At 43.7% G+C, this 21,953-nt stretch overlaps 1 long non-coding RNA gene across 3 annotated transcripts; it reads right to left on the minus strand.

Annotated features, from left to right (window-relative positions):
- Positions 1-14: 14 nt before the first annotated feature.
- LOC104913611 lies at positions 15-13,069 on the minus strand. Of its 3 annotated transcripts, none has more exons than XR_795511.3 (3): positions 12,912-13,068; positions 11,954-12,037; positions 15-153 (listed from the first exon to the last, which is right to left on the minus strand). It is a non-coding gene; the product is annotated as an uncharacterized LOC104913611 (long non-coding RNA). The 3 variants fall into 3 exon arrangements; XR_795512.3 differs by lacking the exon at positions 15-153 and adding an exon at positions 4,468-6,912 and having other exon boundaries at positions 12,912-13,069; XR_795510.3 differs by lacking the exon at positions 15-153 and adding an exon at positions 7,624-8,896.
- Positions 13,070-21,953: the final 8,884 nt, after the last annotated feature.

Here is a 21,953-nt window from a genome sequence, read left to right on the forward strand (position 1 = left end):
AAAAAAAAGCCAAGAATACAAACCTAATTCACCTAGCTTAATCGAAAACAACAGCAAATGATGACAGGTTTCTGAAGTGAGCTGGTGACCTGCAGGTGAGAAACCTGCTGCTTGTGCCCAGGTGTCTCAGATAGTGCTGAACATCCTAGACATCTGCAAAATGCAAAGACACCAAATTAATTCTTTCTGATTTTTTTTTTTTCCCCATGGGAAATCCATTTCCCAAGTGAATTTTACTTCCCTGTCAGTTCCTGTCCCAGAAATCTGCCCTGTGCCAGAAGCACAGCTCAGGGCTGTTCTTTGCCATAGCTTTTGCTGTGGGGAGCCTGGCCTTCACTGAACACAGGTGTTCTGGCAGTCCTTCTTCCTTGACATCCTTCTTCTCTTAATTTCACATTAACTACAACACTTTCACTCTAAAAGCCACAGGTGTTCTTGTAGGATTAAGGCTGACACTTGCCCTGAGACTCAAGCAGCAATATCAATTTCCATGCTTCCTTTTGCCATCTCCCGTCTGGGAAATCATTGGCAGGGCCAGCAAGGAGATCCAGTTTGTCTCTCTGTCAGCACACTACGCCAGCAAGAGAGAGGCTGCAATGCTCCTTTCTCTTTCTCGTTGCCCTCATCAGTCCTAAGTTCCATTTAGCAGTGTTAGCTGACTGCTCTTCTCAGTTGGACACCGATTACTCCCTGTTGGAGAGCTGTCAGTGAGGGGAAAGCCATACGTCGCAGAGGGAAGTGATCTCACCCAGCAGGGGGGCACCTCTCCCAGCCAAAACAACACGACTCTGACAGGCTTGATGTATTTATTATCTTCTTGGTGCAAAACGCTGCCACAGCAGGCAGCAGGACTGGGAGGAGGATGCTACTGGGGGCTTGGAAGAGAAAGTGAGGAGAACTACAAAGTGCCAAGGAGAAATCTGGGGGCAGCTGATGGTGGGGTGAGGAGAGTGTGAAGGAAAGGAAAAGGCTATCATAAAAAAAGCAATTCCTAGTTGCTGTGCTTAATTCATCTCGGAACGCTGTGAAGCCAAAGAGGGCAGAGAAGCAGCAAAAACAAACAGCAAGTGAAAGAAATGGCAGGTTACAGCCTGCTTTGGAGGCAGGGTGATGTCCCAGCAAGCTGAGCCATCTGAGAGTGCCTTTGGAGAGCTGTCACCTTGGTGAGGAACCTAAATTATGGCCTTTTGTGCTCCTTGTTCTCCTGAGCTTGTCCCTCTTTGGGTTTTATGCTGTGTTCTGGGAGGGTTTCACATCAGGGCCTCCTCTCTAGCTGTTTCACCAGCCCTGTTTGGGTCTGCTTTGCCTTGCAAAAACAAAAGACTTGCTTAAGGTCAAAAGCCCAAAGGATGCTTTGACTCTAAGGAGAAACAGTTGGGATATTTCAGGAGCAGAAGTACATTGTGTCACGAGGAGCTATGCTACCTCATAACCATAATCACATTCAAAACCAGCCTGACTGCCTGGTTGGAACTCCTGGATAGTAGTTAGGCTTGTGTTCAGAAAGACATCTAGATTGAATTTGAAGTCCACTTGTTTCACTTTGATCTTCTGGCCATTCCCATTCAGAAATCTGGAACCTTCTTTAGTTAGAAGTTCCAAGAACATGTCCTCATCTTCTGTGAGCAGCAATTAAGTAACAATTATCATTGTACTAAATGCACCAGTGAGGCCTGAGGAGCCTAACCTGGACCTACGAGCACTCCACTCCTTGGTCCAAAAGCTCCAGTTAGCCCTCATCCTTCAGCCTGGGCCTGTGTTTGGGCTTTCCCTCTGTGTCTCACCTGAAGATTCACGTTCATCAATCTGAGCTGGGACTTAAACCTTGTCATTCTGCAAATGAGGTGTGTTACAAGGTGTCTGTGTTGTTTTGAGAAGAGGGAAAAAAGCAACTTGTGCTGATATATATACATATATAAAAAACTTTACCTTTCTTGGGAACTAAATCCTACACTAGTATGGCTTTGTGTGACAGCAGTTGTGATGAAGCCAAACATCATGGATCAGCAAAGAGCTTTTATTTGGTCACGTTTTACTGATGGTTTTCCTTTAAAAATGAAAAAGAAAAAAAAAGAAAAAAAAAAGTTCATTTTTATAATGAGCAGCAATGGAACAATAGCTTAAAAAAGATTATTTCTTTATTTTCTTCCTTACAAGAGGAATTTTTTTCTATTCTAAATTCACTCAAAATATATCAGCACGAAATTACTTTGAAATCCACATAAATGGAAAAAGGGTTTAGAAGAGATGGAAAAAATAACCGAAACACTGAATAGATGAAACGTTTCGTGCAATGAATGAAAGCAATTTAGTGGAATTCAACAAAATCTCCAAAATAGAAATAAAAATTGCTGATGTTCAGATAGCAAATATTTTTGGACAAACAGACAAATTTCACTCCTAAAAGGCTAACAGTTACTGTCTGGTTCTTGAGAACCTCTTGTTCCTTGTGGATGTGTCTGATACGGAGCTGTCTGGTTGCCAGTTAACAGACTCTATTTTGTGAAGCTGTTTCTGCCACGTGGCTCTTTCTCATCTGCCCCTCCTGACATGAGACATCAGAAGCAGGAGCAGAAGCTATTCAATCATAGTGACAGAGCCCTTTTTTTGGATGGTAAAATGTTCCATTGATTTCGTATGTCTGATCTCATGTTTGTCTCTGTGCTTGCATACAGTGGCTTTGATGAAATAGAGCACGAAAGGTTGTTCTGTGAGATTCATGCCCCATTCTGCAGGGCTTGAAGAAAGGAATCCAAAACCTTCTGGCTAGTGAGCAAAGAAAGAATATGCAGCTTGCTGGGACACAGTAGGTGTTGCCCTAAATTCTAGTCTTTTTGTTATCATGAGGAAAGCTATACAGGCCATCAGATACATGGTATCTCACCAGGTAGATGATTAGGAAATCTAAGTGCTGATTTCTACAAATGGCATTTATTGGCCCTCACTGTGTATAACTTCCCAGCTGCACTTTGAGTTAGTGCTATGGATGTGGCATGGCTTTGAGTGGTGGCATTGAAGACCTGGAGTCTGCTTCTATGGACTTGATTCCCAAAGGCACTGGCTTGTAAAGTAGCCTGAGCCAAGTCACTTTGCGACTTTGGGCCTCATTCCATGGCTGCAAATGAGGCTGATGACAAGTGTGAAAGGAGAAATAAGTGTTCTCATTTGACGTTTGTCAGGATGCAGGATGCTGACCTAGATCTGCACAATCAAACTGTATATAAGGCAAACACCATCTAATAGTCCCTACTGAAAAGGGAAGATGCACGTCTTTTAAGGCTGCAAGTTCCTGGAGGAATAAAAGGAACTTTACAAGTCCTAAATCTACTGATGGTGTATGTGGCTTTATTTACAGTTGTAGCAATGTAATTGATTCTTTTCTTGATTTGGTACCACTTAAATTCCTTGCATCATACTGGCTAAGGATCATAGCAGTAGAGAGTTGAGATATTGATATGCATGAAAAGGTAAATGTACTTGTAGATCTTGTGTCCTTGAAATCCTGTAAAATCCTGTTGTCCTGTGGAGCAGCTTGATTTGCATTCTGGTTCAGCTTGGAACAAGCTGCTTGTATCTGGTTTGAAGAATTACAGAATTCCCACTCCCTTGACTTCCTCCCTGTGCTTTTTCCATTCTCTCTTTGTCCCAGGTTAAGACTCCTGCACAGAAGCAGCAGATATTTTAAGGGTTTTTCATGAGGACCCATCCACTCCAGGGACACTGGCAGTAACAGCACTGCTGTTGTGCCTGCGCTGCATGGGTCAGCCCTCTGGCTGCTGGCAGCCATCTCCTCCAGAGGAGAATGAAATCCAAGTGGCAGGGTAGGCACCTCTGAGGAGATAGCTCCTAACTGTTCCCACAGAGCTTGAAAAAAGAGGTTTGACGGATTTACAGAGGAAAATGGCTGAGAAGGGATTGATAAACACACAGAGAGATCTAACTAGTGTGTCCCATCACTCTGAATAGCTGATCATAGCGAAAGTGCTTCAGGGCAGTGTCGGGAAGAATTTGTTGATGTGAACTCATGTCTCCCTGAGAGAATCATGCTGTTTCGGGGAAGGGACCGTCCAGAGAGGGTTGTCGTAAAGAGAAATGCAACAGTGGGGTGGGCATCTGTCAGGAGGAGCTGGCGAGATGATCACCAGTACTTTCTGTAGGCAGAGTTGTGAGGATGCCAGCTAGGACTTGATAGCTAAGCTTTCTCACAGCCACAGTGTCAATACAAGCTTCCTTCCCCTTGGTGCCAGTATTTGCAGCAATAAGCTCTCGATGCCAGCTTGGATCCCAGGCAGCAGAAATTCCCCAGTGCAGCTGGGAATCTCCTGTATCTCCCATGCTTAGACTACACAAGCATGACAATTCACAGCGCAGTCAGCTCTTTGTTAAGAGGCTCAACTGATCGTATCTGGACTGTTGTGAACTAACTATTTTACTCCCCTCAGTGCAAGCAACAGCTCAAGAAAGGAGAGCACACATGCCTTCTCCAGTGACCTCTGTAAAGATCTAACTGGCTTGGGCCAGGGTGGCTTAGGTCACTTATAATCAAAGATATCATAGTAATATCAATTGCTATTACTAATAGTTCAAGAATTCTGGAAAAGTATGAGCATCTGAATGGGAGTTATATTGAGCATATCCTGCCTTATGTGAACAAGTGTACTGAATTGCATTAAATATCCCCTTAAAATACTGCTTTGACTTACTTTGATTCACTTAAAATACCACATGCATCACTGGGGGAGCTTTTTGCTAGAACTGATTCAGAAGGAGAACTTTAATGAGTGTGGCTGTGCATGTAGTTGTTCCTTTACATGGAAAATGCCAGTGCTGAGGGAGGTGAACCATTTTTTTAATGTCCAGTTTTACCTTGACATTTGCTTGGACGTGTAGTGAGTTGAAAATGTATGTATTAGTGCTGTAAAGTCATGTCGATACCCAGAAGGACATAATGTTTAAAAGGATGTTTCAAACAAATTTTATTAGTAGATATTTATATACCTTCTGATTTTTGCTTATTCAAGATATTCTCCATGATAGTAATGGTCAAATTTAATGTTTTCTGATTGCCAGCAAGTGAAAAGATCTAAAGCTGCAAAGTATCCAGACTAACATTTCTATTGTGCTTTGGAGCTGAGAACTAGAAAATTTTCTGTAAATGTGAGAGAAAATAAGGCATACATCAAGATTTCCCTTTCTGAAGCTTTGAGAATATTTGTTTTCCTTTCTTTTCAGAAGTGAGGTCTCTAGCTCATTAAAAACTTTTACCCAAAACTCATCTGAATCGAGCAGAATGCAGGTATTTGTGTGTGCTGAAGACCTTCTCTAGCTGTTTAGCAGTTGCCACAGAGAGAACAGCAAGTAAAGTGGTCAGTGCGTCCTTTGGCTAGGAAAGGCCTCAGCCTTCACTGAATCAATCTTTTGGAACACTGTTTACAAAAGCTTTGGTAAACAAGCTGTGTTTGTGCGTGTCTCTTACACTTTAAGTAAGACTAACAAATTGAGATGAGCTGCAGCAGCTCTGTGAAGGCAGGGCACGCATACACAAGGGCCTGAGTTGATTTATCTTGATGTTTGGCTGAATTCTTTGCATTTTGGGTCCCTTCTGTAACCTTTTCACCTCGTTCTTTTTTAAGGTGGCTGCCTGGCTGTTACAATTTATCATGAACGCATCTCACTTCACTTTTGGCTCCTCTGACGGAAGGAACAGCCGGTCTCTGGGAGGTCAAAGACATTATTTTCCCTTCGTCTTTCTCAGTTTCCAGCACATATTTGTCACTTTGAAAAAGCATGAATTCTGGATTTGATGCACTTTAATTGATTTCACCCTCAACAAGTCCAACTGTCTATCAACCTTCCCTTTTTCTTTCCTTCCTTCCCCTCCCCCTTTTTCATTTCTTTCCTCTGTCCCTTTACTTTGTGAGTGATGTTTTCACCCGTCTGCATGCTGAAGCTGTTGCAAAGCCCATGACCCCATCAAGGCTTACTGTCACTAGCCATTTCTCTCATTTCCCTCATCTTCCAAGTTGAACTTTGGATGTTGAATCAGAATGAAACCTTATAGGAGCACTGGTCTTGTAGATTCTTAGTAATGTGTTCTTTGTCTGAGTGGCTGCTGGCAGCTAGTTAAATTTGGCTGATAGTCCACTTATAGTCTGCTGTGCAAATTTGTAAGTGAGAGAATTCATAATTAGTCCTCAGTAAAACGATATTGATATTGTACTAAGGCAGAGATAAGATATCATCTCTTCTTTCCTTATGGAAGGATATACACACCCAGCATGACAGAGTTATAAATACAGTTGTACAAAATAGTTGATGCACAAGTGAGGCACTGTCACAATGTTTCTTGCTTGTCTTGTGAATTCACAAGGCATGAATGGCTTCCCTGGGTCCTATTCAACGTAACCTTGGGCACCACCAGGGATGGGGTATCCACACTTCTCTCACAGTCCTCTGAGTAAAGAATTTCCCCCTAACATCTAAGTTCAGTCTCCTTTCTTTTAGTTTAAAACCAGTCCTTCTCCTATCGCTATCAGACCACATTAAAAAAAAAAAAAATCTTCATCTTTTTTATACGTTCCATTTAATTATATTCCTTGGACTAACGTGTGCTCACTGGAGGGCTGCAGCACCTCAGGATGGTTCAGGATTGGTTCCAGATACTTTATACAAGTGAATTCATCACCTAGCCGAGGTTAATTAATTAAAAATGCCTGGAAGCTGCCAGGTGCCGGGACTTCGGGGCCGGGCGGCCGAGCGCCGTGCCACGCCGCGAGACTGCTGTCCATGGTCCTGCGTGGCTGTGCGACGCGGGCCGGGGCAAACGGGCGGTTTCGTGGGCAAAAGAACGCGAGTCGTTCTTGCAGATCGCAGGCAGTGCTTGTCAGCATGAAATGAGTGTTCTGCAAGGAGCTGCAAAGGGTACTCCATTAGCACTCACGGAACTCACAGCCTTTTTCTGTGGTTTGCCGCCGAGAGGGCTGTTGGTCCAGCTGTGTGAAGACTTGTGCAATGAAACTGGACTGTTGTATATTGGATCATCTTCTGAATGTTGTCTTAGTTTTAGAGGAGAAAGCCCTGGACCTTTATATATTAGTGACAGACAGGATTCCTCGCTGGGAAACATGCCCCCGGTTTGGATATTTCAAGTACAAGTGTTTTAGTTCAAATGTTATTGAGACAAAACTTGCTCTTTTTCAATCTATGAATTATTTTTATCCTTATGTCAGCTGAAATTCTTCCCATCTTGAGGTGATAGTGAATTTATTTTTCCTTTTCATTGAGAGGTGATATTTTTCTTTCTCAGGAATTTTCTGGTGTCCAGAGCTATGATGCGAGTAGAGCATAAAAAACTGTTCTGTGCTTGTATTGTCTGCTGTTACTACCTTCTTGGTAGTGCTGGGAGACCAGGGGCTAAGAGTATAAGATACGTTAATGTGACATTCAAATGTTTCACAGGCTATCCAGGGATTTAATTTCTTGGGAGTGGGTGCTATCCTTTTTCTGTTATGCATAGTGCTATGCTTGGGGTAAGAATGCACAGAAGGGAGAACTTAGTTTTAATGGGTTCTTTTCAGAGTTTCAGTTCCTATGGGCACCATACTGAAGAGGAATATGTTGCCTTGTGAGATGAAGTGAACTGCCAGTTTACTGTACTCTGAAAAGTCTTTTCTATGGTCCTTAGTTCCAGCTCAGAGTTCTAAGAAATGCTGATATTACTTAAGATTTACTTAGGATTTTTCTGGCAGTTTCTATTCAGAAAACAAAAACAAACACCCTTGCTTTATGTCTTTTCAGGACTTCCTCTAGAAGTTGTCCTACTGAAGAACAAATTGGAGTCACTTCTCACTGATAAAGTCATTTTTATTTTGTCTAGAGAAATTATAGAGGGAAACAAAGATCTTCTCAAGTTACTGGCCTGCAGCATTCTCTTCTCTGTTCTTGAAGAACTGGAAGGGAGATCTGGTAATGCTGTTGTAGCATAAGGTGGAAAAATATACCAAGAGTGGTACACAGGATCAATCAGATTCCCTTCTTGGCTTTTTTTGCAGCTAAAACCAGCCAGGCAGTGATATGTGCTAGTTCATTAGATGGCCAAACCCTGTATCTGTGCACTGCTCAAGAACTAATGAAAATTTCATGCCCAGGTAAGATCCATCGTATGTGGACACGCATGATATTGGCTGTCTGAAGAGCTTGATTCCAGAGATGGGAAGAGTGGTCACCATGGCAGGTTTTTCACACTTTGCTTGAAGCAACATGAAAAAAATTTTAACAGGGTTTTGTCTGCTTGTTTGTTTGTTTTGTAGTGGACTAAAGACAGGTTCTCTTGTTAGAAATGGAAGGGCTATTGTTCACTGGTAACAAGAATTTATTCGTGTAGAGTCACAATAGCGACCAAGACATCTGCTTGGTTTTGCCTTCTAATACTATCATATAACTTAGCCAAATTATCCAGTATCATGTAGGTCTTCAGATTCATTTAGCAGCCCATTTATTGAGTCTCTTAGTGTCTTTAGAAAAGCATGTTTTATTCACAAGCACCCAGAACTAATTGCTGTCTCACTTCCAATGCACTGTGAATGTTACCTGTCTTAACATTTTAAAGAGAGGCACTCAGAGATGAAGTGTCTTCAAAATCATCTTGCAGGACAGTTTCAAATTCAGGATTGGAAGTCCAATCTCTTACTGTAATACCGAGTTTACATGCCTGCCTTAGGCGTAGTAGCACCTGATGTAGATGCTTGCCCAAAAACATGGGTGCCTAGGCAGTTTGTACAATTAACTGAGAGCTGGATGCATCCATAAGCATCATGGTGTGGTCCTCTGCTGAGCTGGGAATCTTGTAAGAGCAATTTAGCTGGACAGGAACTGTGGATGGCTGTCTGGATCTGGACTGCAGCAGAAAAAGGGATTATGCCTGTAATTTGTGTACCCAGAAGGGCTTCTACACAGCTGCATGGGAGGGTATTGCATGCTGAAATAGGTGTTGATGAGATCTGGGACCTTCTGAAATAGGAAACACTTGAGAGTGGATATTCTGGGTGTTTGAACAAAGTCATGCTTTAGGTAGTTGATCAGGTGATCTGAATCCTGCTGCAAGTCTCCCAGATCCCAGGCCGGGGCTTCCTCCAGTACACTAGCCTGCCCAGTAAGTTCTATTTTATGGTCAGTAAGTTGGGCTATTATCTTATGTAAAGCCAAAAATTGCACAGCCTGTGTCTTTTCAGAGGATTAAATCACTTAACAGGGCCCTGCTAAACTAGTTGGAAGCTTTCCAAACCAAAGTCAGTCTCTTCTCTTTTCTGTCAGGAAGGGAACAATCTGGGGAAAGTATTTTGCTAAGTTCAGGTTGGTTGGCCTGGTAATGCTGGAATTGGTAATGCCATAAATACAGCCTTTTCAGTCTTTGGATGTACATAAGCAAAGAGGCCAACAGTAGCACTCCATAGGGGTTGTTTGAAGAGATTTTTTAATAATTGTGAATGTTCAGCTAACATAAGACTTGTTTTAAAATGCAGACTCAGATTTGTTGCTTGGATTGAGATAGAAACTAAGATTTGATCATATTTAAAAGTCAATCCTGTTCAAGTCCAGTGTTCAGAGCATCTTTCATCTTTAAGAATTGCTTTACATACTGATAGGCTTAGAGCTTTTAACCATATTCTGTGAGTTGCCAGCCATTGTGTAAGAGGCATGAAGTATATCTTGTTGCTTATCTCTTGAACAGACACCTTCCTTTTCCCTACCCAAATCCAGAAGACAAAAATGTGTTGTGAATTTACCCAAGTGACTTCAAGAGAGGATACACCACTCATTGTTTGGCAAAGATGTGGAAGCATTCATGCTGCCTATTTTAATAGTCAGATGGAGGAAAAGAAGTCTTGAAAAGGAGAAGCAGAACAGTTACATTAGGCTCTTGATGATAATTTCAATCTGAAGAGCTCCAAATTCCCCTCTGAAATCTTTTTCTCTTGGGAGTCTTAGTTCCTAAGTTAAATGGCTAATTAGTGTGTGTTCACACCACAAATCAGCCCAGCAAGGCAAACTCAGAAGAGCTAATGCTGCTCACTTGCTCCCAATGGAAGCTGGAAATCTCAGGATCTTGCAGAGGCATTTGACCCCCCTGAATGTCTGGGAATTAGGGGGTTGTTACTAGAACACTGGAGAATATACAGTGAAGAAAGAGGGAAACAGCACCGAAAAATCTTCCTTCAGGCCCTAACTGGGGTCTGTGTCAGCATCTCTAAAGAAAATTTATTTCTCTTGTTCTTTTCCTGGTCCAACTAACACCTTTCTTGGGGATGGGGAGAGCTGGGATTGACTGAAGGTGCCCCAAGCTGAGAGATGTTCAGCACCCAGCTGATCCCTAATCTTCCTTGCAGGTAACAAGTTGGACAACTTGTAGGGTGAACATGCCAGATGAGGAAGAGAAGGGTATGGCCTGGAGGGAGTTAGAGTTACAAAGCCAGCAATGAAGATGTTGGCTGAAGTGCTCTGCCATAGCTTCTGCAGGAAGGGCTGGCTTCAGGCAAGCCCAGCGGAATGGCCTTGGGTCATCAGAGAGCATTTATGAGGGGCTATAGGAGTAAGCGTAAGTACACAGATCTTGTGGAGAAAGAGTCTTACATAGGAATGAAATACATCTTTGAGTTTGGTGGGGATTTTTTGTGAGTTCACTGTTCTTATCTCAGGGTCTGCACTGGAATTAGTCACCTCTGAATAACAGAAGGGAGAGTCTAAAAGTCCCTCCTCTGATAATTCATATCCTTTTCTATTTGTCTTAACTTTACTTTCTTGCTATTCAGCATCATGAGGCACCACAAAACATTACAACCAGCAGTCACCAGTCCTCTTGAGACAGGTGTATTGTTGGGCTCCAGTTTCCACAGAGGAGCAAGAAAGCTTGAGCAATGGCACCTCTTCTGCATTCAGCTGTGAGCATTTGCCCCAAATGCCTTCTGTCATCTCAGAAGACCCCATCCTTTTTGCTTTAATTGATTCTGTCTGGCTTTAATTTGATGTGAGAATAGACCTCCCACTGTGAGCTCTCAAGAGTGCTTTGTGTAAGGGAACTTGCAGGCTGGGTGTAGCTGTGATCAGGGCAGGATTATTTTATTGGAATAGGTAGATAAGGGCATTTTTGCAAGGCCCACTGAATTCTTTAAGTCCTTTACCAATTGAAACGAGGCTTTTTACTTCCTTAGTGGGTTGTGGGAAGTACTTGTGCAAGAACTTGAAAGCAAACCACTAAAATAATAATTTATTGTTAAAGCCACATGTGGGATTTCCTGAAGACATCCAGAGTTCTGTTGCATTGGCTCCCTGTAAGCAAGCAGCGGGAGATGATCTAGAAGAACTGGGACTCTGAAGTTCAAGGAAGGGATTTGGAGGCAAGGAGAAGGGAACGTATTTGGCTGCCATCACCAAACAGAATGATGGCAGGGATGAGGGTAAACAGGGGAAGTTGAAAAGGAAACATCCATGTGAGTCTGGTCAGCTAAAGTCTAAACAGCTCTTGAGTTTGTCTTATCAAATCAAAATATTTTGGTTCAGTAGTGTGTTGCCTTGAGGCAGTGTTTGACTATGGTGACATAGTGTTGTAGAAACACCCAAATTGGAGGGTGGGATCCTCCTGCCACTGGGATTGGGATCTCTGCTGTCTCTACTAAGGTCTAGGAGAGGGGCACATTGCTTTTTGGGTCAAGGAAAGGCTGCATGAGAGCAATCCTATTTCCTATGTCTTGGTTTCAGATTCTTCAGATGCTTTAAGGCATCTTCAGAGCTGCTGTGCCTTGTTCAGTGTGATTAAGTGTGCTGCTGCTTGGACCGCAAATAAGGATTTTAAGTCAAATGGGAAGATTTTTGAGGGAAAACAGATGAAAAAGTATTCAGAGTTAATTATGAGGATTCTTGAAATGGCTTGAGTAATAAAAAATAGATATGTACTCACTTATTCATCTCATGCTATTAGCGGTCTGTGCTTCTGCATCAAGCGATAGTGGGCTATGAAAGGTTCAGTGTGTAGGAGGAGATCCTGTGAAATACAAAATCGTTGCCTGCAGAAAACCTGATGTCACTAAAGGTCCAGTCTTTGAAGGTGCAACCTGGTGATCTTCCAAAACTATCTTTCACAAAGACATTGAGGTTAGGGTGAGGTGCTAAGCACAAAACAACTGGAAAATGTACACATTAGGCTAGAGTAGGACCCTATATAGCTCCGAAACCCACCCTCATCTCTCCCAGACTATTCCTAGTGGTAGCTTAGACCTTACTGTTTTTTTGCAAACAGTTTCGTTCCTATCTGCTAATTTTGTTCATCACTTCAGAGAAATTGTAGACAAGAATACTCTGTAGTTGCTTTCACTAGAAATACTTCCTCCTTTATTTCCTTTCCTGTGTCAGAAACCCTATATTTTCTAACTTATTCTTCAGCCATTCCACCTGATCACTCAGTATTTCCACGTTTCAAGGAGATTTATCTGAATGGCATGTTTCCATGGCTGATATGCAGCAATAATGCAGGGTTAATACCTAATTAGTTCCCAGGGACATTGAGCTTTTCATGGATATTCTGTAACAAAAGAAACAACAAACAAGCTGAATTCCTAGGTCTTAATTCATTGGGGAGGAGGAAATAGGAACCTAAAAATGCAGGAATTATTCAATGCAGTATGAAAGCTTAGTCCATTCTCTCATGGAACTCAGAAGATGCTATAGCAGCTGACAGGGAAAATATAACCTCCCTCCCTCCCTCCAGGGACTGTGTATGTGTCTGTGTTTGCAGCCCTGACATCTCCAAAGAGGTACATTCCCAGTTCTGCCACACGCTTTAAATAGCTTCTTGCCCGTTCCCCTGCCCACCACAGCCCCCAGCCAACCTGACCCCATTTTCTGACATTCAGCCATACCTGATCAATTGTATGCTGAGCAGCTGGAGATGATCGGAGCTGGCCTTCCACCTCACAGGATGGCGAGCATATGGGCCTGCAGGCTCCTGCCATTATGTTCCTGAGCACTGAGCTTGTCTGCCTGTGGCTACAGAGGGTTTTTTTCCTCTCTCAAGCAATCGCAAATAAACCTTTCTGATAACTAAAAGGAAAACAAACAGGCCCTTTGGCTCTGTAGGCAGTGAGAAGGAGGAGAAAACAAAAACAACAACAAAATTTTTGCTGTGCTTAGGCAGCACGCAGCTTCAGAGGGCCCTCAGGAAGGAGGAATTGTCTGCCCTCAGCCAGAGATGGGGCTTTTCTCTGAGCAGAAAGGGCTCATTTCAGGAGGGTTAGCCCTTGGTGCTGTACAGCCAGAAGTGGAGTGGGAGCTGCAGAGGTGGGAGAAAGTTTGGCTCGGAGGGAGTCCTATCCATCATCTAAATGAAAAAATTGAATCTTTGGGCTGCCCACTACAGGCAGTCCAGTATTAGGCTTGAAGTCTTAGGGATCTGAAGGATGAAATTAGCCTTGTGAGGGCAATTAGCCCTTGGAACTGGCAGCAAGGGCAGAGCAGGACAGGATGGTAGAACCATAGAATCATAGAATATCCAGAGTTGGAAGGATCATCAAATCCAACTCCTGGCTCCACACAGGATCACCCATAAATCAGATTATATGTCTGAAAGTACTGTCCAGACACTTCTTGAACCCTGGCAAGCTTGGTGCTGTGACCATTTCCCTAGGGAGTCTGTGCCAGTGCCTAACTACCCTCTGGTGAAGATTTTTTTCCTGATAACCAGCCTGACCCTCCTCTGGCACAGCTCCATGCTGTTCCCTCAGGTTCTATCACTGGTCACCAGGGGGAGGAGATCAGCATTTGCCCCTCTACTCCCCCCCACGAGGAAGCCATAGGCCACCATAAGGTCTCCCTTTAGTCTCCTCTTCTCTGTGCTGAACAAACCAAGAGACTTCAGTTATTCTTTCAGACCCTTCACCATCTTTGTAGACCTCCTTTGGATGTTCTTTAGTAGTTTTATGTCCTTTTTGTACTGTGACGCACAGAAGTGATCACATTACTCAGCGTGAGGCCACAACAATGCAGTGTAGAGAGGGATAATCACTTCTCTCACACAACTGGCAATGCCATGCTTGATGCATCTCAGGATACAGTAGGCCTTCTTGGCTGCCTGGCTGCACTCATGTTCAACTTGCTGTTGACCAAGACTCCCAGATTCCTTTCAAGGGGGCTGCTCCAGTGTCTCACCCACCAGTCTGTGTGTATAGCCAGAGTTTGTCCTTCCCAGGTGCAGAATCCATTACTTTCTCTTGTGGCCACATTTCATGTGGCTGGTGATTGCCCAGCTCTGTAATTTGTCTAGCCCCTGCAGGCTGGGGGACATCTGCTAGCAGCACAGAGGCATGCTGGCATGCCAAATGGACTGAAAAGCTGCTTGCTAATCAACACCTCTTAGAACAAGAGTCTGCATACTGGGTAGATTTACAGTTTCTTAGGCTTACTCATCTGAAGTGCACTCCCAGCTGGCAACAAAGCTCTTTCCCTAAGACAATAAATGATGGGCTTTTTCAACTTGAAGTCAGACTCATGAAGAGCCTTTGAAACCTTTGCCTCAGCAGATATGACCAAGGTTATCATCTTGGCACGTCTTCAGTGAACTTGGACGCTATCTTGAAATGCTGCCAGAGTCTGCAATGCACTCATGCTAAAATGCTGAAACCACATAAAGAGACCCCTAGCCCTGTCACCTCGCTCTCCTCCTGCCTGCAAAGAGCCAAAGGACTAACATCATCACAAAGGTGCAACAGCTGTACCAGGTATGAGTCGTGCTGCTGCCAAGGCATCTTCTCTGAGGTCTTCGATGGGAATCACTCCTATAGAGTGACGTAGTTCTGTTCCCTAAACATTTGAACTGTAGAAATGAGTAGGAAATCCATGTGGAAAATTCAGAGGGGGAAAATGAGAGCATAAGCCATGGGATCAGCACCCAACGGGCCGAACAGTTGCTTCCCAAGAAACTCCATTGAAGTAACAATATTAATTGCCAATTTATGCCAGCATTTCCAAGAGTTGCTCTTGGGACACAGCCAGTTCTGGTAGAGGATTTATCTTGCTGGGAAACTCCCTCTTGTCCATTGCTTCGTCTCTGACACGCTCACACATGCAGAAAAACAAATGTTGGTGACCCTCCGACAACCCAGTTAGCTAGTAGGGAATTAAGGGACATGAAACTCTAGCTTCCCCTTCAGCACAGCCCTGCATCTGCCACAGCCAATTCAGAAGGCAGGACTAGCCACCTGCTAGTTGTTTTGCTCAGAGGGAAAATGTCTATTGGACACATAGGAAACAACTAATCAGTCCCATGGGAGGGACTAGGGATTTGTCGTTCTCACTGTCTCCAGCACAGGTACCGAGCACCTTTTAGGACTATGATGCTGTGGGTTTTTTCTGGTTATTTTTCCACCTGGCAATAGTTCTGTATTTTGTTTTTGTCTAATGTAGCATTTCTCAGCTATTGACATTTGACCATCCAATTCCAGACAATGAAGAATACGTTGTGCCCCATTTGCACACAGGCATTCCCATTCCTCATCTTGGCTTAAAAACAAATTAATAGAGAAAAATGTGTATTGTGTAAGCTGGAAAGCACAGTCATTGTTTGTGCAGTGTCTGACTTTTGAGAAACATGGATCTTCTCTATTTACTGCTTCGGAATATCTGTGCTTCAAGGACAGGTCAGTGCCTCTTCATCCCACCACTTCCCTAGTGCCATTGCACTCTGTATGCCATTGCAGTGATTTGACCCAAATTTTTGCACTAGGGGGTTCCAAAGAGGTTCCCCCGGAGTTGGTCTCAGTATCAGAAGGGATAGTTTAATGACCTCAAGAAGCAGGCTAGGAATTTTCCTTGGGAACAGCAGGCTCAGCTCTACAGCTTGCTCAGCCTTTCCCCCTTCTGAGGACAATAAACTGAATAACATGCAGTTTACTGCATACCCACAAGAGAAGTTGTGGAGGGGAACCCAAGGCCGGCCACTCAGCGGGTGCAAATCAGTATGCCTTTGCTAGCTTACACCAGCTGTAGAGTTGGCCCCAAGGTTTTTGTGTTCACATTATCCTGGGGCTCATATTGCAAGAATGCAGGGCTGGCCAGATGTGCTGGCTGCTGTGCTCCCTTTCCTCCATGACTGACAGGGTACAAGGGGACAGGGAGCTGCCACTCCCTGCCCTTGGAGCAGCCAGGTTGGTGCTGCATGTATAAAGTCTGGAAGCTGCTTTGGGATCTTTGGGAATGGCTACAGCATGTAAATGCTGTTATAGGATGTATCAACAGAGTAGCAGAGGAAGTTTTCCCCTTGAAAGTGGTGTTCATCTCCTCCCCCAACCCAGCATATGGAATTCTGGATCACATTTCTCTCTCTTGCCAATAAATATTGCAGATTTATTGCTCTATACCTGGTGGGTAGTAAATTGCATTCCACCTCTGTTATAAGGCTCTTTGCTATGACATAGCCTTGCAGCTCCATTAAACCTTAATTACAGCAACACTTCATTGGGTTGCTGCGATGGTCTGAGTGCCATTGCAGTGGAGAGGATGTATGGCCAAAACAGGCTGATGCAGAGAGGCTTTGTTTTGTTTTGTTTCCTCCCTTTTTAAGGATTATGGAGAATTGAGCCCAGCAAGGGGAATAGATGGAGAGCCCCTCATGCTCTGCTCATTTTCCACAACAGCTGGCTTCACCTGCCACAGCCCCTGCAGCTCTTCAGTCCCTGACTGAGTGCTCAGCAGTGTTCAAAGCTGCCTTCTTTAAGTGACTTATTCATGTCTGTACTTCTGATCTGCATCCTAGGTTTAGCATTATCTTTGTTTGATAGCATGAGGAGTGCAGGGCTTGGATTTCTAGAGTGTAGCAAGACAAATTTAAGAGTCAGTGACTGAGATCACCCTTAGCAGGCGGATTGCTTTTGTGTCAGCCAAAGGCATTATTTCTGGTGCCATCCTTGCCCACCTGCCAATATTCATCCCTGCAGCCTGTGGCTTTGGCTTTGAACATCACACTGGGTCTTTCTGAACCCCCAGCCCCTCACAGACTTGCTCTCGGTGCTAGCATGCATTGCACAGACAGCCCTCCCTGGACCAGTGTTCATGTCTTCCGGCTCTGTGATGAGCTAACCAGACCACTAATCACTGCGCCAGCCTCTTGGATCCACTGCACCACCTCACAGGTGAGTGCTGTCATCGGATCCGTCCAAGAGAGAGACTGCTTGGTTCCAATTGGAAATGATTTGCTGCCTCAGTTGTACTGGTATGTTGTCAAGTGGTATATATGGTGTAGATATGACCATAACTGAAGCTGCTCTAGTTTAATTTTGGGACTATCTGCTGTTAGCATAATACTCTCATTTTCGTAATGAGTTTGACTTTTGTGGTCATATTAACGCTTCATAAGTCCACTTGTGTGAGTGAGAATGTTTCTATTACTGTGTTTTACCACATCCATAACTTTATCTACCCAAATATCCATATATCATTTATATTCAGGTACCCAAAAATGTTTGTAGGTAGGCAGCATGGAGATCTTCTACCCCACTGCTATAGCAAAAAACTACTAAAAAGCAACTAAAATCTTTCTACAAATTTAGTTGCTGTGCTCTTTGAAGAGTAACTAACACATGAAGAATACTTTTCTGTGGAGAGTCTATTACAGAGCCTTGTTTGTCCTCATTCTCCCCTCCTTCAGCAACCTTGAGATGTCAGACATAGGAAATGTGGCCACAGCTGTTTATGCATTTAGGAGATTTTTTTCCAAGGCCACATCCTTCTATTCTGTAGATTACTTGAAAAGATGCTACAGGGACTCCAGAAAGCCAAGGTCTGTGTGCCATGTGCAGGTGTTCCCAGGAGATTGACATTTTGAACATTTGAAAACTATCAGAGAACTAATTTGGTGCTAGATTTTTTTTCTTCTCCTTTCCCCTACCCACTTAAAGTGTATGTTAGAAGACTTCTGCTGTAGATTGATATTCCTGACAGGTCCGCGTTGCTCAAGTGACAGTCAAACATGATAGCACATATTAGGAGGAACATAGGTAGCTCATCACACACAGCTAGGAAAGTGTTCAGCTTCTCTCTATCCTGGGCTGGGGTTAACTGACACTCACCAAAACCCCATCCAGCCCTTGACTTATCTTCCTCTGTAGGGTAGGTCTTGCCCATCATAAGTGATTAGGAAAATGCCACTGTATCTGTTTTTCTACAATAACTCATCACCTTGATGGAAAACTGATTATTTTTCTATGTGCAAATAGTTACTTTTTTAAATGTTCTTGTTTTAAATAATATAAGAGAGGAAAAAAACGTCAGAAGTCCAACTTCAGTAGTTCCAAATTAAGGGAGTTTATTCTTCCTCTTTGCGGAGTAGGGATGACTGGAATTTTAATTTTTTAAATGTACTTTATATTTAGACAAATTAAAGATGTGTAAAATTAAATTGGAATGTTTTGACGGGACTGAAAAAATATATTTTGATTAGCTCAAATGAATTTAAATATAACTCATGGGAAAAGTGAAATGTTGGTGGTGTTTTTCTGGTTTTCATTTGGAAGAAAAATAATTTGCCATCTTGACACTTCTCATGGAATGAAAAGTCCATTTGCTGATTAAGGCCCAGATTTATCCTGGCTAATTTCAGGCACTATTGAACTGCTTAGTGCCGAAGGGCACTTCAATCCACCTGAGATTTAAATTGCCCTTTGGAGGTACCTATTTCTCTCGGTGATAAGACAGGGGCAACGTGACTTCAAATACGTGTGACTGAAGTTGGGTGAAGTACAACAGGGTGCAGTGCTCTCCCTTTCATCATCCACACGGTGCATGTGCCCTTTCCCCCCTCCAAAAGTTGGGGGAGTTCTGTTTTTTGAAGAGGGAAGAGATTTCCACTAAAACATAAGATTTTATCTATTTGTCCCCTGTCTGTAGAAAATATTCTGGAGGACTGACAGGTTCGTTTCCCATGAGAAGAAAAGAGACAAGATTCGAAGTGATACTGGAGGCGCCTTTGGTCAGGTTGTTTGTTCTTTGTCAAACCCATGTGCCACAGCTTCCATCTCTCACATCTGGTTGGCAGAAGGCAGGTCCCTCAACAGCTCCTCCACAATATGCTGAACACTCTGCTGCATCCTCAGTACTCCTTGACCCAGAACAAAAGTGAAAATATTTGGCATGCAAGAAAAGATTAAAAAATAAAGTGATGCACAGCCTTCTCCTCCCCATGACATCAGTTCAGTGGGAGGAGAATGATCTCCCTTGCATCCCACCTGGCAGTCTGGTAGTAGCAAAGGGACATATCTTCTACAAGTAATTTCCCTGCCTTTGTCCAGTGTCCACGTTGTCCACAGTGCTGTCCTGTCCATAATTTTTCAGGTGGAGAACGTAGTTTCCAGAGGTCAGACGTGGCCTGTTTCATGCAACAGCCCCAACTGATGGCATCCTGACATTCTTGGGAGTGCTCTGGTCATCTGTCCAGCCAACCAGATGGATCTGCTTTAGGTAGCTGGACATTTGGGAAGTATTATTTCTTCTGAATATGTAGCTGTGCCGCTCTTATTTGAAGCTCATAAAACATAACGAGATATGGGTCAACATTTAAGTCCTGTGGAAAATTACATCCTGGAAGACTTTGTGGAGCCAAAGGCTTAGCTGATATTAGCTCTAATTATACTCCATTGAACTCTGTAGCAGCAACTGCAGCCTTTGACTAGAGCTGAGTGTTGTTCTCCTTTCTAGAGAGCGCACCATTGGCATTACATCTGAATGTTGGGATGCTCTTTATGAGTCCAGATGCAAGCACCGTGCCTCCCCTCCCCAGTTCTGCTGGGAACAGAGCATCTGAGCACATTGTGCACCTTGCTCGTCCATAGTAGGGCATTTTATTCACCTTTCTGGTTTCCAGCAACTGTTTCGAAGTTCTTGCAGCTACTTGGTAGCACATGTAGGTGTGTCTGAGAGCTTCACTAGGAGAGCTGTTGATTATCGTAAGTGAGCTTTTGGAAGCAAGCAGGCACAATAGGAGAGCGGGAGAAGGAGATTATAATACAGTTGTTGGCTGATACGAAAAAGAAAAATCTTAAATAAACCACAAATTATGAAAGAAAGAAAAAAAACCCTCTTGTGAGAAAGAAAGAAAGTAACAAGTCTGTGGAGGATGGATGTTTGGAACTGTTCAGCCTAATGCATGCCAGATTTCTCCTCTCTCCTCTCCCCCCGCCCCCTCCCGCCCCTCGCTGCCTTCCCTTTACCAAATGTTGTCTGCTAAACTTCTGAAACACCCTTTGCCTTTTTGACCCTTCAACTCATCTTGAACTTAGGAAAAATTGGGGGGGCGGGAAGGAGCGGCCATGGAGCGCATGTGGCTGCACAGTGTGGGGGTGTGCGCCAGGGGTCTGTGATCAGGAGGGGACTGACACGAGTCTGTGTGGTTGATGCTCCCCTGAAAACAATTTGTATCCTGTTAATAGAATTAGTAAATATTTGTAGCTCACTTTGAAGCTTGTGTCCCCAGGGGATGCATGGGGGGGCACGCAGAGAAATTAAAGAGACAAGTTACTCATTCAGTCATCCCATCCCCTTCCCCCAGCCTTTCTTTCATTTTCTACCTCCTGTATGAAGACACTAAACAGACAAATTGGAGGGTTGAAGCCAGGCTTGTGCTGTTGCTTGCAGGAAGTGACAGGGGTGGTACATGGGGTGTTGGGGGGGCTGGGAGGTGGAGGAACAGGCCTGATATCTGGTAATGCAAAAGACATTCACATGTAATGAAACGGCTGGTGAGCCAAGTTCCTGAGCCGGGGAGCCGAGGGCTGAGCTGCAGAAGTGACTCCAGCACTGAGCTGTGCTGTATGTGATGGCTTTCTGAGGTCTTTCAGCACTATGAAACACCATGAAGGAAGGCTGGAATTTATGTATACAGCTTCATTTCTTCTCATCCCTTCTCTTCCCGACAAAGCTTTACAAAGTGGTGGAGGAAGAAAGTGAGCTCAGACTGGAAAACTGAGTCATGTCAGACTGAGACTTCTCATTTCCCTGTAATTTCTGATTCAATTCACAGATGCACTAGCTAAGGTGAAGTCACCTGCAAAATTTTAGGCAGTGGGCACACTCACAATCTTTGCTTCCAGCAGCTGTCAGCTGAAATACACAAATGACAAGGGCAGCCCAAAAGAAGGCTCCAGTCTGAAACAGGAAATTCAAAGCAGATCTGTTAGCATCTCCAGGCATGGCATTGTGACTTGGAAGTAATTTTGACAGACACTGGGAAGGAATCTTGTAGGAGCTATGTTGCTTTCTAGCAAGGAACCTACATTGTGCCTGTTGATATTTAGAAATGTGCTGTCATTGACTTGCCAGGTCTGCCAGACCCCTAACAAAATGTAATTATGCAAAGCTCTTAGCAAAACGGCTGAGCTCTTACAGGTGAAGTGGCTTTAAAAACGTACATCTGATATGCACTTTTACCTTATACATAAACGCTGTGTTCTAAAGGTGGGGAGAAACTAGCAAAGAGGCACAATGTTTCTTGTAAATTATTGGGGCCAAGTTAGAGCAGCTGAGCTCCTGCACTTGGAGTAGTGTTTCAGATGTAGTAGAATCTAATAACCTGCATCTTCTTGATGTTTATCCAAATTAAACCGGTTGGACTTGAATGCTCGTATTTTGCAGATTCACTGCTGGTAATATTAATGATTTCTAAGAAGCCATGTTAATCCTGGCTGAAAGTGAAAGCACCCAGAGAAGGTACAATTCTGCTGTTGTAGCAGTCAGCCCATGCTGGGGAGGAGGGACAGAGAGGAGGGGATATGAACTGGTTATTAAAAATAAAATGAAAATGAAAATTAACCAGCCATTGCTCAGCCTCATTGCATATGCTAGAGGCTCAATTTATTCCTTAGAAACAGAGCAACAAGCAATCCTAAATGGTAGTGTGGCTGCCCGCTGGCTGGCTCTAT

The sequence above is a fragment of the Meleagris gallopavo genome, chromosome 17, assembly GCF_000146605.3.
Source record: "Meleagris gallopavo isolate NT-WF06-2002-E0010 breed Aviagen turkey brand Nicholas breeding stock chromosome 17, Turkey_5.1, whole genome shotgun sequence".
Classification (NCBI taxonomy): Eukaryota; Metazoa; Chordata; class Aves; order Galliformes; family Phasianidae; genus Meleagris; species Meleagris gallopavo.